This window comes from Triticum urartu, chromosome 1 (genome assembly GCF_003073215.2).
Source record: "Triticum urartu cultivar G1812 chromosome 1, Tu2.1, whole genome shotgun sequence".
NCBI lineage: Eukaryota > Viridiplantae > Streptophyta > Magnoliopsida > Poales > Poaceae > Triticum > Triticum urartu.
Window position 1 is genome coordinate 53,931,464 of NC_053022.1, and position 17,098 is coordinate 53,948,561.

Here is a 17,098-nt window from a genome sequence, read left to right on the forward strand (position 1 = left end):
TTAATTAATCTCTGATCAAGGATGGATAAGTAGAATTGACCTAGGGGCACAATCGATGACAAATAGATTGGTCGAGAACCAGCTCATGTTCAAAATGACGTCTGAGTCAGAAAGATAATTTAGAAGGATCAACTGATGATTGTGTGCTTTCACACACATGTTGAATCTATAGGAACAGAATGACAATCACAAGGAATTTTAAAGAATATTGCTAGACATATGGAATTAATCCTACTGCAAGCAGGCAAGAATTTCAAGAGCAATAGGCTGCTGAAGATTTTCGGAAGATTGAATAGCATTTTGAAGACATTTGTGAAACACATGAACAACTGGGGATGAACGAATCCCCGGTAAGTGTGAGAAATTATTCGTAGGGTTATTCAGGCAGAAAAGAGCTGCAAGGCAGTCGGAAAAAGGATTCTCGAAAGTCGGAGAATACTTTCGGGTATCTTGTAATAACAAGAACAACTAGGGATGGAAGTATGAATGGCGAGGTACGCAGTTATCCATAAGGATTCAACGGTGTTAAGGGACTGCAAAAGAAATGAACACAAGTTCTCGAGAGTAGATCGGGTAGTATCTTCGAAGCCTTCTTGTGAAGCAGGCAATCATCCGGAATGAAGGGGCTCTCCGGGGAAAGTCGTTACGAGAATCCTAATGTAGTTAGTAAATTCATTTAACCCGAATAGAAGAGAGAACAGAGTCCCAGAGTATAGACGAGGAGTAAAAGATCCTAATACCACCCAATGGCGACGTGGGCCCGTAAGCCACACAGCCATGTTAGTAAACCAGTTTTTCAAAGACTAGACTCAACTTCGTCCAAGGAGTTGGAAAGGGGGGTTCCTACAGGCAGTCGGCTCTGATACCAACTTGTGATGCCCCCGATTTGACCGTACACTAATCATACATGCAAATGTGTATGATCAAGATCAAGGACTCACGGGAAGATATCACAACACAACTCTAGACACAAATTAAAATAATACAAGCTTTATATTACAAGCCAGGGGCCTCGAGGGCTCGAATACATAAGCTCGAAAACAGAAGAGTCAGCGGAAGCAACAATATCTGAGCACAGACATGAGTTAAACAAGATTGCCTTAAGAAGGCTAGCACAAAAGCAGCAACGATCGAAAAGGCAAGGCCTCCTGCCTGGGAGCCTCCTAACTACTCCAAATTGTCAGCGGTCGTCACATAGTAGTAGGCATCCTCCGGGTTGTAGTAGTCATCAGTGGTCATGGGCCATCTCCCCGGGAACTCCTGCACGTTGCGAACGCGGCCGGTGAGCAGACCTAGCTACCTCCTTCAACAAGGTAGGGGCTTTCCAGTCCAACCCGGCGCGCGCCGCTCAATCACTGACGTCTATTAAGCTTCGGTTGATGTATACGACACAGAACGCCCATACTATGCCCACGTGATGGTTAGTGCTATCAGGCCAGAGGCCCCTCGGATCAAATATCCAAATCGTAGTGGACTAAGAACGCGCGGTAACGAGCAGAGACTCACGATCGATGTGACCCCATCGTCCCGTCTCGAGTACTTGCGGCAAGGGCTAAGAATGCCCGGCCACGCCTCGTAAGTATCTCGCGGGCACCTCCCAGGTCAACCTGACTCCACATCACTCGCAATTAAGCTCGCGCGGGTACCCCTCAGGGTTGACCCGTCTTTAGTAACATGGCTCACTGTAAAGTCATAGTAACCATAGTAACTGTGTGTCTAACACCAAGGGGAAAACCCGAGGAATCACCCCCGGTGAATCCCACTCGATGTTGTCATCAAGGTGAACGTAAGAGGATCCACCCTCGAGGTTCACACTTGAGGGGTTGCACGACAGAGCGGTAACGGAAGTGGTTAAGGGGGAAATCACCCTCAATGACCTCGACCGTATAGCTACACTACAGAGATCTCATCAGGAGTGATGTATGAGGTTCACCCTCGGCACTCGATTGTAACTCTGTAGTGTCGTACAACTAGGGGGGGCGATGTGCGGTGTCGGGGCCTGGACGTCGATCACGTTGATCGAGTCATCGAACATAAAGTGAGGCAACTGGGACAAGGTGGGGGGTCACTGATGGATCACTAACCAACCTATACTAAGCAGTTTAGGATAAGCAGATAAGGTATGAAAGCAGGTAACAACAACAGGCAATGCATCAGAGTAGGATCATACAGAAAGCAGTAGCAGTTCTAATGCAAGCATGAGAGGGAAAGAAATGAGGGATATCGGAATGCTCAAGGGGGCTTTCTTGCCTGGTTGCTCTGGCAATGAGGGGGGTCATCGTCAACGTAGTCGATCACAGGGGCATCAGCAGCGGTCTCAAGGTCTACCGGAGAAGAAGAGGGGGAAGAAACAGTAAATACACACAAACATAAGCATAACAAGATAATAAGCGGTGCTAGAGGTGTTCTTACGCAGCACTAGGCAACCCACAGACACACGCACATCGTACAGTGGCGTCGACCATGGCCATGACCAGGGCCGGTGGCGGCGGGTGCGGCACCGGCGGAGGGCGGTGCCGGAGGGGGGGGGGGCGCCGGCGCGGGCCGGGCATGCGAGGCCGGTGGTCAGCGGGCGAGGCCTAGCGGGTGCGTCCGCGCGTGGGGGGGTGCTGCGGCGGCAGCAGTGGCCGAGGCCGCGGGAAGTAGCGGCGATGCAGCAACGCATGGGTGCGGGGCACGCGCGAGGGGAGGCATGAGCGGCGGGGCGCGGTTCGCGGCTAGGGCCTCCAGCAGCAACCGCACAGCGACGGCAGGCACAGGGGCGCGGCCAAGGGAGGCTGGGCGCACCAGCGTGCGGCAGTGGCAGGCGCGAGCAGGGGACAGTGGCTCGCGGCCGGACGCGGCGAGGGGACGCGGCCTGACAGAGGCCCGACGCAGGGATGCGGGCAAGCAGCATGCACCAGTAAGCAACAACGGCAGATACAGAGGAGCTCGGGCTCTGGCCATGGCAACTACAGACGAGCACGAGAGCGGCGACAAACGACATAGATCCAAGGGGCAAAGCGAGGGAATCGGCAGAGAGGCTCACCACGGTGCTTGTGAACGAGGTTGGGAGGTCAGGGGCGGCCCCGAGTAGAGGCAACCGGTGATGGACGTCGGCGCCCGTGGGAGAAGATGAGGACGATGGTGAGGCTGTGGGGCGTCTGGCACGGGTTCTTCGGCGTAGTGGAAGGAGACGACCGCAAGGAAGCTCCTGGGCATGCTAGCCGGTGACGGGGAGGCCGGTGGCCGCGGGATCGACAAGGTCCATGGGGACCACGATGCGTTTGTTCGTGGGAGAGAGGAAAGAGGCGCGAGGAGGAGGGGGAAGCTAGGGTTTCGGTCGAGTGGGCTCGGGGGCTCTCTCTTAAACAGCCAGGGGAGCAGGGGATGGCCGGCACGTCACCTAGGGGGCGCGGCCATGGTGGGATGGCCACCACGATCCCCTTCTGCTCCTGTAGCGAGGAGGGAGATGAGTGGGGTGTGGGTTGGGCCTCCCAGTAGACCTAGAGCCCAAGTATACATTAGGTAGGCTTTTTGTTCTTTCATTTTTTTGTCAAATAAATAGCTACTATTTGCAATTATTTGAGTGAGCAAACAATCCTTGTTATAGGTGAAACTTCACACATAAATATATGTCATTACTCTAGAGGGTCCTGCAAAGTTTCAAGTCAATTTGAAATTCATAAAGATTTATTTATTTTGAAAAGGCCAAAATATTTGTTGTAGGACCACTCATTAATTTACTAGGAATTTGTTGGTGAGCCAAAAGAAGTTGGTTCCAACATGACAACGATCAGGGGAATTTATAGAATTATTCGAACATTTTAGTTTTGATATTTGAAAACTTTTGAGTTTGACTTGATTTTAAATTTTGAATTCGAACGGGGATGAATCATCGCGAGGTTAACAATAGTAATCGCGGTGATGTGGCATCACTAACAGGGAATTACTGTAGATTAATTATCCGGGCGTTACAGTATATAAAGGGACGACCCGACAACGGTTTAGGAACAACACACAACAACTCGAGAGCCAGGCAAAGCAGATTTGCTCCCTGGTCATCGAAACCCTAGCAATACCAACACAACTAGACGTAGGCCTTTACCTTCATCGACGGGGCCGAACTAGTATAAAACTCTCCTGTCCCTTGTCCGGTTTAACCCCTTTAAGCTAACCCGTAGCGATGGCTCCACGACTAAGTCCTTTCACAAGGACATCTGCCGTGACAAAACCAAGACACATATAGTAATCAACTACAAGATGTAATCAACACTACTAGTCACCCACAAGCACCAATCTATAGTTCCAGTAACAAGATTGAACACAACAGATGAACTAGGGTTTGAGAGGAGATGGTGTTGTTGAAGATGTTGATGGAGATTGTCCTCCCCAAAATGGGAGAGTTGGTGGTGATGATGATGATGATGATGATTTCCCCCTTCGGGAGGGAAGTTCCCCCGGCGGGATCGCTCCGCCTAAGGGCAAAAGTGCTCCTGCCCAAGTTCCACCTCGAGACGGTAGCGCTCCATACCGAAAGCCTTCGACTTATTTTTTCTAGGTAAAAATTACATGTACCAAAAGATGGGCACTGGAGGTGGGCCGAGGAGGTCACAACCCACCAGGGCGCGCCTGGGGGCCTGGCGCGCCCAGGTGGATTATGCCCACCTGGTGGCCCCCCTCTGGTGGTTATTGGCTCCAGTATTTCTTAAATATTCCATAAAAAATGCCCGTGAAGTTTCATCTTATTTGGAGTTGTGCAGAATAGGTAGCCTGGCATAGCTTTTTCAGGTCCAGATTTCTAGCTGTCGGAATTCTCCCTGTTGGAGTGTTTCTTGCAAATTATGAGAGAAAAGGCATTAGAATTACTCTAAAAAGCATTATTATGGATAAAACATTATAAATAATAGTAAGAAAACATGATGCAAAATGGACGTATCAGGCATCCCCAAGTTTAGGCTCTTTTCACTCCTTATTCCTTCATCCATCGTGATCTCACCCAAAACTTGAAAACTTCAATCACACAAAACTCAACAAAACCTTCATGAGATCCGTTAGTATAAGAAAGCACATCACTACTCTAAGTTTTGTTGCAAACCCATTCATATTTTATTTTTACATTATATCTAATGTATTCCAACTTTACCATGACTTATACCCCCCGATACAATCCATGGATTCATCAAAATAAGCACATAACACAAAGAAAACAGAATCTGTCAAAAATAGAATAGTCTCTAGTAATCTGAAAACTTCGTATACTTCTGTAACTCCAACAATTCTGAAAAATTAGGATAACGTGGTAAATTTGTATATCAATATTTTGTAAAAAAATTCAGAAGTTTTCGTCGCTCATGTGATTTTTAAGAATTATTTTACTGTACAAAAAAGTTTCTGTTTTTCTACAAGATCAAATCAACTATCACCCAACATAATTCCAAAGGCCTTACTTGGCACAAACACTAATTAAAACATAAAAAACACAATCATAATAGAGGCATAATTGTGCAAACAGTCAAGAACAAAAAGAAAAAGGCAAAATAAAATTTATTCATTGGGTTGCCTCCCAACAAGCGGTATCGTTTTACGCCCCTAGCTAGGCATAATGCATATATTCAAGTATTTTCATCTTTAGTTTTAGATCCATAGAATGCCTTCATGATTGATTCATATGGTGGCCTAATTAATGTTCTAGGGAAGTGTCCCATACCCTTCCTTAGTGGAAATTGAATTTTAATATTGCCTTCTTTCATATCAATCACGACACCAATAGTGCGTAAAAACGGTCTACCAAGTATAATTGGACAAGATGGATTGCAACCAATATCAAGAACAATAAAATCTATGGGAACATAATTCCTATTTGCAAGAATAAGAACATCATTAATTATTCCCAAAGGTTTTTTAATAGTAGAATCCGCCTAGTGTAAATTAAGAGAACATTCTTCGATATCGGTAAGACCAAGCACATCACATAAAGATTTTGAAATTGTGGAAACACTTGCACCCAGATCACATAAAGCAAAACCCTCATAATTTTTAATCTTAACTTTGATAGTATGTTCCCATTCATCATGTAATTTTCTAGGAATTGTAATCTCTAATTTCAACTTTTCTTCTAAAGCTTTCATCATGTCATCTACGATATGTTTAGTAAAAGCTTTATTTTTTTCATAGGCATGAGGTGAATTTATCATGGATTGCGAAAAATAAATACAATCAATCAAAGAGCAATTATCATAATAAAGTCTTTTTCTTGACTGGGATCATAATAAAGTCTTTGTAATCCAGAAGAGTGGGCACATCACTAGTTAAAGTTTTGACCTCTCCAAACCCACTTTTATCAAATTTCTCAACAAGATTTTCGCCCTCAGAATTATCGAGATGCCTTCTAGCTAAAGTTGGCTCTTCTTCAGTCTCTTTATCATCAATATTAATTTTAATAAACAAGGAATCATTAGAAGAAACACCAATCATTTTAAGATCTTCATCACTTTTATGAAAGCAATCACTAGAAAACGCTCTTTCTACAAATTCTCTTTTAGCTTTAAGCATAGCGGTTCTTTTCTTACTTTCATCCATAGAAACATATAAAGTTTTAATTGATTCATCTACCTTGGGTACAAAAGTTCTCAACTTGAGGTTTTCTATCATGAGAAATTCTATCAATGCTTCTAGACATACCATCAATCTTATTCAACTTTTCTTCTATCATAGTCTTGAAATTTATTTGAGCATCGATAAATTCTTTAATATTATTCTCAAGATCAGAGGTGTTCCTAGTATTATTTTAATAAGGATTACCATAAAAATTACCATAATTATTAGAGGAATTTCCAGGAAAAGGCCTAGGATTAAAATTACCTCTATAAGCATTGTTATTAAAATAGTTTTACGAGACAAAATTCACATCTACGGGATGACTATTTTGCTCAATCAAATTAGGCAAAGGCACATCATTACGATAAATAGGAGCACTTTTATTAGCAAGAAATTTCATAAGAGCATCAACCTTTTCACTCAAAGTAGAAATTTCTTCAACCGAAATAACGTTTTTACTAGTAGGCACTCTTTTGGTATGTCATTGTGAATAATTTGCCGTAATGTTGTCTAGAAATTTAGTAGCTTCACCAAAAGTAATTTCCATAAAAGTACCACTCGCGGCGGAATCTAAAAGACTTCTAGAAACAAAAAGTCAATCCTGCATAATTTTTTCGTATAATGATCCAAAGATTTAAACCATGAGTAGGACAATTTCTTAGCATCAATTTCATTCTTTCCCAAGATTGCGCAACATGTTCATGCTCAAGTTTCTTAAAATTCATGATTTGAGTTATAAGGGAAATAATTTTCGTGGCGGGAAATACTTAGTAATAAAAGCATCTTTGAACTTATCCCAAGAATCGATACTATTGCAAGGCAAAGAAGAAAACGAAAATTTTGCACGATCCCTCAAAGAGAATGGAAATAATTTCAACTTCACAATATAATTGTCCACATCTTTTTTCTTTTGCATATCGCACAATTCTGAGAATGTGTTTAGATGGGACGCGGCATCCTCATCAAGAGTACCGGAAAATTGCTATTTCATAACAAGATTCAACAAAGCGGCATTAATATCACAAGACTCTGCACTAGTGGCGGGAGGAGCAATCAGCGTGCTAATAAAATCATTATTATTGGTATTGGAAAAATCACACAATTTGGTATTTTCTTGAGACATCGTAACTATGCAAACAAGATTGCAAAACAGATCTAATGAGAAAACGGTGAACGAAAAAGAGGACGAATAGAACGGCAAATTTTTGTGAAGTGTGGGAGATGAAAACAAGAGGCAAATGGCAAATAATGTAAATTGCAAGGAGATGAGATTTGTGATTAGGAACCTAATAGATGTTGATGATGTCTCCCCAGCAACGGCGCCAGAAATTCATTTTGATGTCGCTTGAAGCTACATCGGTATTTCCCCAAAGAGGAAGGGATGATGCAACACAACTACGGTAGGTATTTCCCTCAGTTATGAAACCAAGGTATCAATCCAGTAGGAGAACCAAGCAATACTATGTAAATGGTACCTACACACAAAGAACAAATACTTGCAACCCGACGCGTATAAGGGGTTGTCACTCCCTTTTCGGGTAACAGCGCCAGAATTGTCAAGCTGACGGGATAAAAATTGTATAGATTGGATAAAATAGATCTCGATAAAACACAAAATAAAAGAAGTAATAAAAAAGTGCAGCAATGTATTTTTGGGTTTTGGAATAACAGATCTGAAAACAAAAGCAAATAAAATAGATCTCAAAGAAAATATGATAAAGAATAGACCCAGGGATGTAGATTTCACTAGTGGCTTCTCTCAAGAAATAGCACACAGTGGGTAAACAAATTACTGTTGGGAAATTGATAGAAGATCGAATAATTATGACGATATCCAAGGCAATGATCAATATATAGGCATCACATCCAAGATTAGTAGACCGACTCCTGCCTACATCTACTACTATTACTCCACACATCGACCGCTATCCAGCACGCATCTAGTGTATTAAGTTCATGGAGAAACGGAGTAATGCAATAAGAACGATGACATTATGTAGATGAGATCTATTCATGTAGGAATAGCCCCCATCTTGTTATCCTTAATAACAACGATACATGTGTGTCTTGCTGCCCCTTCTGTCACTGAGAAAGAACACCGCATGATCGAACCCATCACAAAGCACCTCTTCCCATGGCAAGAAAAACTGATCTAGTTGGCCTAACTAAACCAAAAATTCTAAAAAGAAATACGAGGCTATAAGTAACCATGCATATAAGAGATCAAAAGAAGACTCAAATAATATTCCTGGATATAGATCTGATCATAAACTCAAAGTTCATCGGATCCCTACAAACACACCGCAAAAAAGAGTTACATCAAATAGATCTTCAAGAGACCATTGTATTAAGAATCAAAAGAGAGAGAGAGGAAGCCATCTAGCTACTGCCTACAGACCCGTAGGTCTATGATGAACTACTCACGCATCATTGGAGAGGCACCAATGACGATGATGAACCCCTCCATGATGGTGTTTAGAATGGATCTCGTGGTTCTGGAACTTGCGGCGGCTGGAATTGTGTTTCATCAACTCCCCTAGGTTTTCCGGAATATTTGGGGATTTATAGGGCGAAGAGACGGTGCAGGAGGCCACCGAGGTGGGCACAACCCACCTGGACGCGCCCTGGTGGGTTGTGCTCCCCTCGGAGCCCCTCTAGTACTTCTTTGGCCCATCAGGTGTCTTCTGGTCTAGAAAAATTCTCCAAGAAGTTTTTTTGCGTTGGACTCCATTTGGTACTGATATTCTACTAAGTAAAAACAAGCAAAAACAAACACTGGCACTGGAAACTATGTCAATAGGTTAGTCCCGAAATATGATATAAAGTTGCTACAAAATTATATCTCACACCGGGTAAATCCTTAACCCTTCCTCCTCTTACTAATACTACAGAATGTTCTTGTAAATTATGGCCAATACCAGGTATATAAGTAGTGATTTCAAATCCAGAGGTTAATCGTACTCTGGCAACTTTACGTAAGGCAGAGTTGGGTTTTTTGGGGTTGATAGTGGAAAAGTCGACAGATAAGTCACCCTTATTGTCCCTTTACAGAACCGTACATGAGATTTTCACCTCATATGGCTCCTCGGTCAATTCTTTCGAAGGGATCCTTTTCCTCGTTCGAGAGTCTCCGCCCTTCTTCCACTCCGTCCCGAAGACTAACTAAGACCAATTGAGTCACGTTTTCATGTTCTAATTGAACACTTTCCATTTATGATATGATTAAAGGAGAAGATTGTTCTTTTACCAAACATATGCAGATCAAATCACGTCTTATAATAAGAAGAAATCTTTCTCGGTATCAATCCCCTTGCCCCTCATTCTTTGAGAATCAGAAGGATCCTTTTCGAGTTTCCATTTCTTCATTTGGAATCTGGGCTCTTCTATCTTCGACTTATTTTTTTGGCTTTATTCTTTATTTATTTCATTTCGATTTTTCCCTCTTCCTCTATTTCCCTATCCTCTAGGTACAGCGTTTGCATCAATAGAGAACCTTTTCCTCTGTATGAATTTAGGCATTATTTTTCCCCTTGCTTCCGAAAAAAGAGTCAAGAAACACTAATGGCAACCCTTTGAGTCGACGAAATTCATAAAATTCTCCGCAAACGTATTGAACAATATAATAGGAAAGTAGGGATTGAGAATATAGGTCGCGTAGTTCAAGTGGGGGATGGGATTGCTCGTATTATAGGTCTTGGTGAAATAATGTCAGGTGAATTAGTCGAATTTGCAGAAGGTACTAGGGGTATTGCTCTGAATTTGGAATCCAAAAATGTTGGGATTGTATTAATGGGCGATGGGTTGATGATACAAGAGGGAAGTTTTGTAAAAGCAACAGGAAGAATTGCTCAGATACCCGTGAGTGAGGCTTACTTGGGTCGTGTTGTAAATGCTCTGGCTAAACCTATTGATGGGAAAGGCGAAATTATAGCTTCCGAATCTCGCTTAATTGAATCTCCTGCTCCAAGTATAATTTCCAGGCGTTCCGTATACGAACCTCTTCAAACAGGGCTTATTGCTATCGATTCGATGATCCCTATAGGGCGCGGTCAGCGAGAGTTAATTATTGGGGACAGACAGACTGGCAAAACAGCAGTAGCCACAGATACAATTCTCAATCAAAAAGGGCAAGGTGTAATATGTGTTTATGTAGCTATCGGTCAAAGAGCATCCTCCGTAGCTCAAGTAGTAACTACTTTCCATGAGGAGGGGGCCATGGAATACACTATTGTAGTAGCTGAAATGGCGGATTCACCTGCTACATTACAATACCTCGCTCCTTATACGGGAGCAGCCCTAGCTGAGTATTTTATGTACCGCGAACGGCATACTTTAATAATTTATGATGATCTCTCCAAACAGGCACAAGCTTATCGCCAAATGTCCCTTCTATTAAGAAGACCTCCCGGACGTGAGGCTTATCCAGGGGATGTTTTTTATTTGCATTCACGCCTTTTAGAAAGAGCCGCTAAATTAAATTTTCTTTTAGACGAAGGAAGTATGACCGCTTTACCAATAGTTGAGACTCAATCTGGAGACGTTTCTGCCTATATTCCTACTAATGTAATCTCCATTACAGATGGACAAATATTCTTATCTGCGGATCTATTCAATGCCGGAATTCGACCCGCTATTAATGTGGGTATTTCTGTTTCCAGAGTAGGATCCGCGGCTCAAATTAAAGCCATGAAACAAGTAGCTGGCAAATCAAAATTGGAACTAGCGCAATTCGCAGAGTTACAAGCCTTTGCACAATTCACCTCTGCTCTCGATAAAACAAGTCAGAATCAATCCGTCTTTCTTGTCCTTTGCATTCGAGGAATGGGATCTGCCTTGTGGAAACAAAAGCTATTTGTTCGAGTCAAGCAAGCGGACAGTCAGCTAAAAATACTGGAAGAGAACTCTCTAGCCCTGCACTTAAACTAGACTAGAAATCCAAAAAAACACTAGTTTTGGCCCATAGCAAAATAGAGTTTTTCTTCTCCGCGGTCGGACTATCTATGGAGTATTAGGTGTAAAAATTTGGATATTCGTAGACGAAGAATAAGTAATCTTGACTTCGGATTCTGTCCATTGATAGAATAAAAAATGACAAGAGACTTTTTTCCTGAAATCCCTGCAAAAGAAGAAATTATACCTCTTTCTATAAGATTTAATGAAAATTGATAAATCATTTAATATAATTGCTATGCTTAGTGCGTGACTCGTTATTTTTTCTTTTTTTTAAGAAAAAAACTTAGTAATTATAGAAAATTAACTAATAACCAACCTATTGCTTCGTATTGTCGAGATCCTAACTAAGAAACAGTCACTATACGAATAAATACCTCTATCATAACATAAATGAGTAGATGTGTCATATAGTTGTAGCAACTGCAATTTTTTCTCTAAAAAAGAAAAGGGATTCTAGGTTGTGAAGCAAAACTAAAGGGATGTGGATAAAGGGAGGGATGATAGAAAGAAGGAAGAGGAAATAAATAAGATATAGGATTCCACTATGTATGGTCTATGAATTACATCATAAAAGGCAATGTGATAAAGCATCAATATAATAAAAATAATAGAGAATTAAAAATTGTAACTTGAAACAAGAACTACAAATTTAAAGCAATAATAAAGAGCCGCCCAGGTTAATAAAACTGAGAAAATTAACTCGGAAAGAAATTTTTTGGAAGCTCCGTTGCGGGATTCAGACCTAACCATTCAAGGAGAAGCAGTGGGAACGACAGAACCTATGATTCCATAGGATTTTATTGAAAAGAATCCTAACACTTCATTGGGTGGGATGGCGGAACACACCAAAAAAATTGTCTTATTTGGTAAGTTTATAAATTAACAAATAAGACAGGAAAGAGTAAATATTCGCCCGCGAAATTCTTATTGAATTAGAATACTTTACCGCGATTCAATAAGAGTAAAAATAAGGATTTTTTTAAGAAGGATTACATTATCTATAAATATAGAATTTAGATAAATATACACACACATCTGGATATATTCTAGATCTTCTTTTTTGACTATATATTATATTTTTCTGTTTTAACAAATTCAATATAAAAAAACTGAACTTTTTCTATTATCTATTAATGTGTATCTATCCGTACCGTAATATTTTGGAATATTATGAATTAGAGAAATTTACATGCTTTCTGATTCCATTCGCGAGGAGCTGGATGAGAAGAAACTCTCATGTCCAGTTTTGCAGTAGAGATGGAACTAAGAAAGAGAACCATCGACTATAACCCCAAAAGAACCAGATTTCGCAAACAACATAGAGGAAGAATGAAAGGAAAATCCTGCCGAGGCAATCGTATTTGTTTTGGTAGATATGCTCTTCAAGCACTTGAACCCGCTTGGATCACGGCGAGACAGATAGAAGCAGGACGAAGAGCAATAACACGATATGCACGTCGTGGTGGAAAAATATGGGTACGTATATTTCCCGACAAACCGGTTACACTAAGACCCACGGAAACACGTATGGGCTCGGGAAAGGGGTCCCCCGAATATTGGGTATCCGTTGTTAAACCTGGTCGTATACTTTATGAAATGGGGGGAGTATCTGAAACTGTAGCTAGAGCAGCTATCTCCATAGCTGCCAGTAAAATGCCCATACGAAGTCAATTTATTCGTTTAGAGATATAGAACCCTAAAAGGGGTATGGAAGATAAAAAAAAATGCTCGGTTTTTCTTTCTGGAAAGACAATATTTCTTTCATCCTTTTGCATTGAAATAACAAATTGAAATCAAAATAATATGATTCAACCTCAGACCCTTTTAAATGTAGCAGATAATAGTGGAGCTCGAAAATTGATGTGTATTCGAGTCATAGGAGCTGCTGGTAATCAGCGATATGCTCGTATTGGTGATGTTATTGTTGCTGTAATCAAAGACGCATTGCCCCAAATGCCTCTAGAAAGATCCGAAGTAATTCGACCTGTAATTGTACGTACATGTAAAGAGTTCAAATGCGAAGACGGTAATAATCCGCTATGATGACAATGCTGCGGTTATAATTGATCAAAAAGGCAATCCAAAAGGAACTCGAGTTTTTGGCGCGATTGCCGAGGAATTGAGAGAATTGAATTTTACCAAAATAGTTTCATTAGCTCCTGAAGTATTATAAATACTAGTAGGCGAAATTGAGACCAAAGAATTAATTTAGTAGATTGTGTTTTATGTATATGTTTTAAAATCCAAAATGAAAAAAAAAAAAGAAAACATGTTGATTATAGAAAAATTAGGAGGAACCTAGAATTAGAGTCTTATGGGCAAGGACACTATTGCTGATTTACTAACCTCTATAAGAAATGCGGACATGAATAAAAAAGGAACAGTTCGAGTAGTATCTACAAATATTACCGAAAACATTGTTAAAATACTTCTACGAGAGGGTTTTATTGAAAGTGTTCGGAAACATCAGGAACGTAACAGATATTTCTTGGTTTCAACTTTGCGACATCAAAAGAGAAAGACTATAAAAGGAATATATAGAACAAGAACCTTTTTAAAGCGTATCAGCCGACCCGGCTTACGAATTTATACCAACTATCAAGGAATTCCTAAAGTTTTGGGTGGAATGGGAATTGCTATTCTTTCTACTTCTCGAGGAATAATGACAGATCGAGAAGCTCGACTAAACAGAATTGGGGGAGAAGTCTTATGTTATATATGGTAATCGCCCCGCCTATAGTGCTCGAATTCTATCTCGCCCTTCGTATTTTTAAAATAAAAATAGAAAAATAGGAGAAAAAAATATGACAGAAAAAAATAGGAGAGAAAAAAAAACCCGAGAGAAGCAAAAGTAACTTTCGAAGGTTTAGTTACGGAAGCCCTACCCAATGGAATGTTCCGCGTTCGGCTAGAGAATGACACCATCATCCTAGGCTATATTTCAGGAAAGATACGGTCTAGTTCTATACGAATACTGATGGGGGATAGGGTCAAAATTGAAGTAAGTCGTTATGATTCAAGCAAGGGACGTATAATTTATAGACTTCCCCATAAGGATTCGAAGCGTATCGAAGACTCGAAGGATAGCGAAGATTTGAAGGATAGCGAAGATTTGAAGGATACCAAAGATTCAAAGGATTAGGTTTTTCTTTTTTTTTCTAGGGTAATAAATTCTAAGTTCTAAAATTCAAGCGAAGAGACTTATTTTTTCCAAAAGATTAGATTCATAGTTTAAAAAAGGATACGGAAATATGAAAATAAGAGCTTCCGTTCGTAAAATTTGTACAAAATGTCGACTGATTCGTAGGCGTGGACGAATTAGAGTCATTTGCTCTAATCCGAAGCATAAACAAAGACAGGGGTAATCTTTCGAAAAAGAACTTTACTTTCTAAAAAGTAAAACAAAAGTACCCGCGGAAATGTTCCAATTCCAAATAAAATAATTTCATTTAAAATAATTAAAGTAAAGGGTTTATTTTACCCTGAAACGGATATCTTTGTATCTTTTTTTCTTTTTTTATTTCTAACTCATATTTATGAGATAATAAAATATGGCAAAAGCTATACCAAAAATTGGTTCACGTAAGAAAGTGCGTATTGGTTTACGTAGGAATGCACGTTTTAGTTTACGGAAGAGTGCACGTAGAATAACAAAAGGGGTTATTCATGTTCAAGCTAGTTTCAACAATACCATTATAACTATTACAGACCCACAAGGTCAGCTGGTTTTTTGGTCCACGGCCGGTACTTGTGGATTCAAAAGCTCAAGAAAAGCATCACCCTATGCTGGTCAAAGAACAACAGTAGATGCTATTCGTACGGTAGGTTTGCAACGAGCAGAAGTTATGGTAAAGGGCGCTGGTAGTGGAAGAGATGCCGCATTACGAGCCATTGCTAAAAGTGGTATGCGATTAAGTTGTATACGCGATGTAACACCTATGCCGCATAATGGATGTCGACCGCCTAAAAAAATACGTCTGTAAAAGAATTAACCCGCTTTCAACTTTCATTTCAAGAGAAATAAACGATTCAATGATAAAATAATAATACTAGTCTATTATGGTTCGAGAGGAGGTAGCAGGATCCACTCAAACACTACAGTGGAAGTGTGTTGAATCAAGAGTAGATAGTAAGCGCCTTTATTATGGTCGTTTCATTCTGTCCCCGCTTAGAAAAGGTCAAGAGGACACCGTCGGTATTGCCTTGCGAAGAGCTTTACTTGTTCAACTTCAAATTTACAGAAATTTTGCAAAAAAAAAGTAAACTCTTCCATTGAAGGTTTTTTTATTTTTAGGCTAGTTGAATAGTTTTGATTAAGGTTTTATTAGTTTATTACTCAAAACTAAATCAAGGATTTTCAGGATACTTCCTTCGTGGAATAAGATATTGGATCCTCGAGTGATCTCTTTTTCTTGTTGCTTCATAAGAGTGAATCGAATAGATTCAATTCGCGTTATAAGAGTAAAATAAAAATTCCGCGGGTCCTTTCCGCTCTAATCAGATAAAGGGGGGTAAGGACCCGGAAACAGGAAGAAACCACACTCAGCATACAACACTGACTCGTCTTAGATAGGCTTTTCTAAATACTCAATTATACTATTATGTACTTGACTTGCTAGGAATTGGATGAAACTATTAATGCATCCCATTATCTATTTCTTCATTCAGCTATGAGAGCTAGAAATTGATAGAATTTATCCATTCTACTTCCTCCACTTCTTTAAAAGTTTCTCCAATCACACTTATTACAATCTCACACACTTCTTCTTCTTCCTGACCTTGCGCGCAGCGCTGAAAATCCAGTATAGATTTCGTGATATATCAGGTATAGTGGTTTGAACCAGCTCATGCTTCAGTCCAAGTGTTTGCCGTACGCCTTCCTTAAAGGGCTTAGTTTAATCAGTAGTGGTCCTATCACGGGTGTCACATTCATTTTGACCTATCCGGGAGACCCTATTTGATTAAGCGATAGTCTGTACTAAATTACTTTGTACCAATGCACATCTCGGCCGTCGGGTAGCTGATCACCATTTCAAAGTCTATATCCGTGGTTCAAGAAATGGAATTGCTATTCTCGATTCAGACAAGACACTGATTTGTTTACGAAACGCTCTTCATTTTATAGGATCTCCCAGTCGTCAAAAAGGCCGTTCCTTCTTTTTAAAGACCAATCATTTATTTATTCATTCCGTAAAAATTTACGATACATGTATAGGATGCACTCAATGTGTACGAGCTTGTCCAACAGATGTATTAGAAATGATACCCTGGGATGGATGTAAAGCCAAGCAAATTGCTTCCGCGCCGAGAACCGAAGATTGTGTGGGTTGTAAGAGATGTGAATCTGCCTGCCCGACAGATTTTTTAAGTGTCCACATTTATTTAGGGCCTGAAACAACATGTAGCATGGCTCTATCTTATTGATACGTTACAAAAAACTTCACTCGAATCGTCTGATTCCTCTTTACCGAAGAAGCATGTGCTCGAAATAATCGAGCACGGGCTTTTCTGGTCAAAACGTATCTTGTCTTTATCACTTTATCATGAGTTATTTTCCTTGGTTAAC

At 40.6% G+C, this 17,098-nt stretch overlaps 1 pseudogene; it reads left to right on the top strand.

Moving 5' to 3' along the window:
* Positions 1-10,125: 10,125 nt before the first annotated feature.
* LOC125532699 lies at positions 10,126-11,505 on the top strand (annotated as a pseudogene).
* The last annotated feature ends 5,593 nt before the right edge of the window (positions 11,506-17,098 follow it).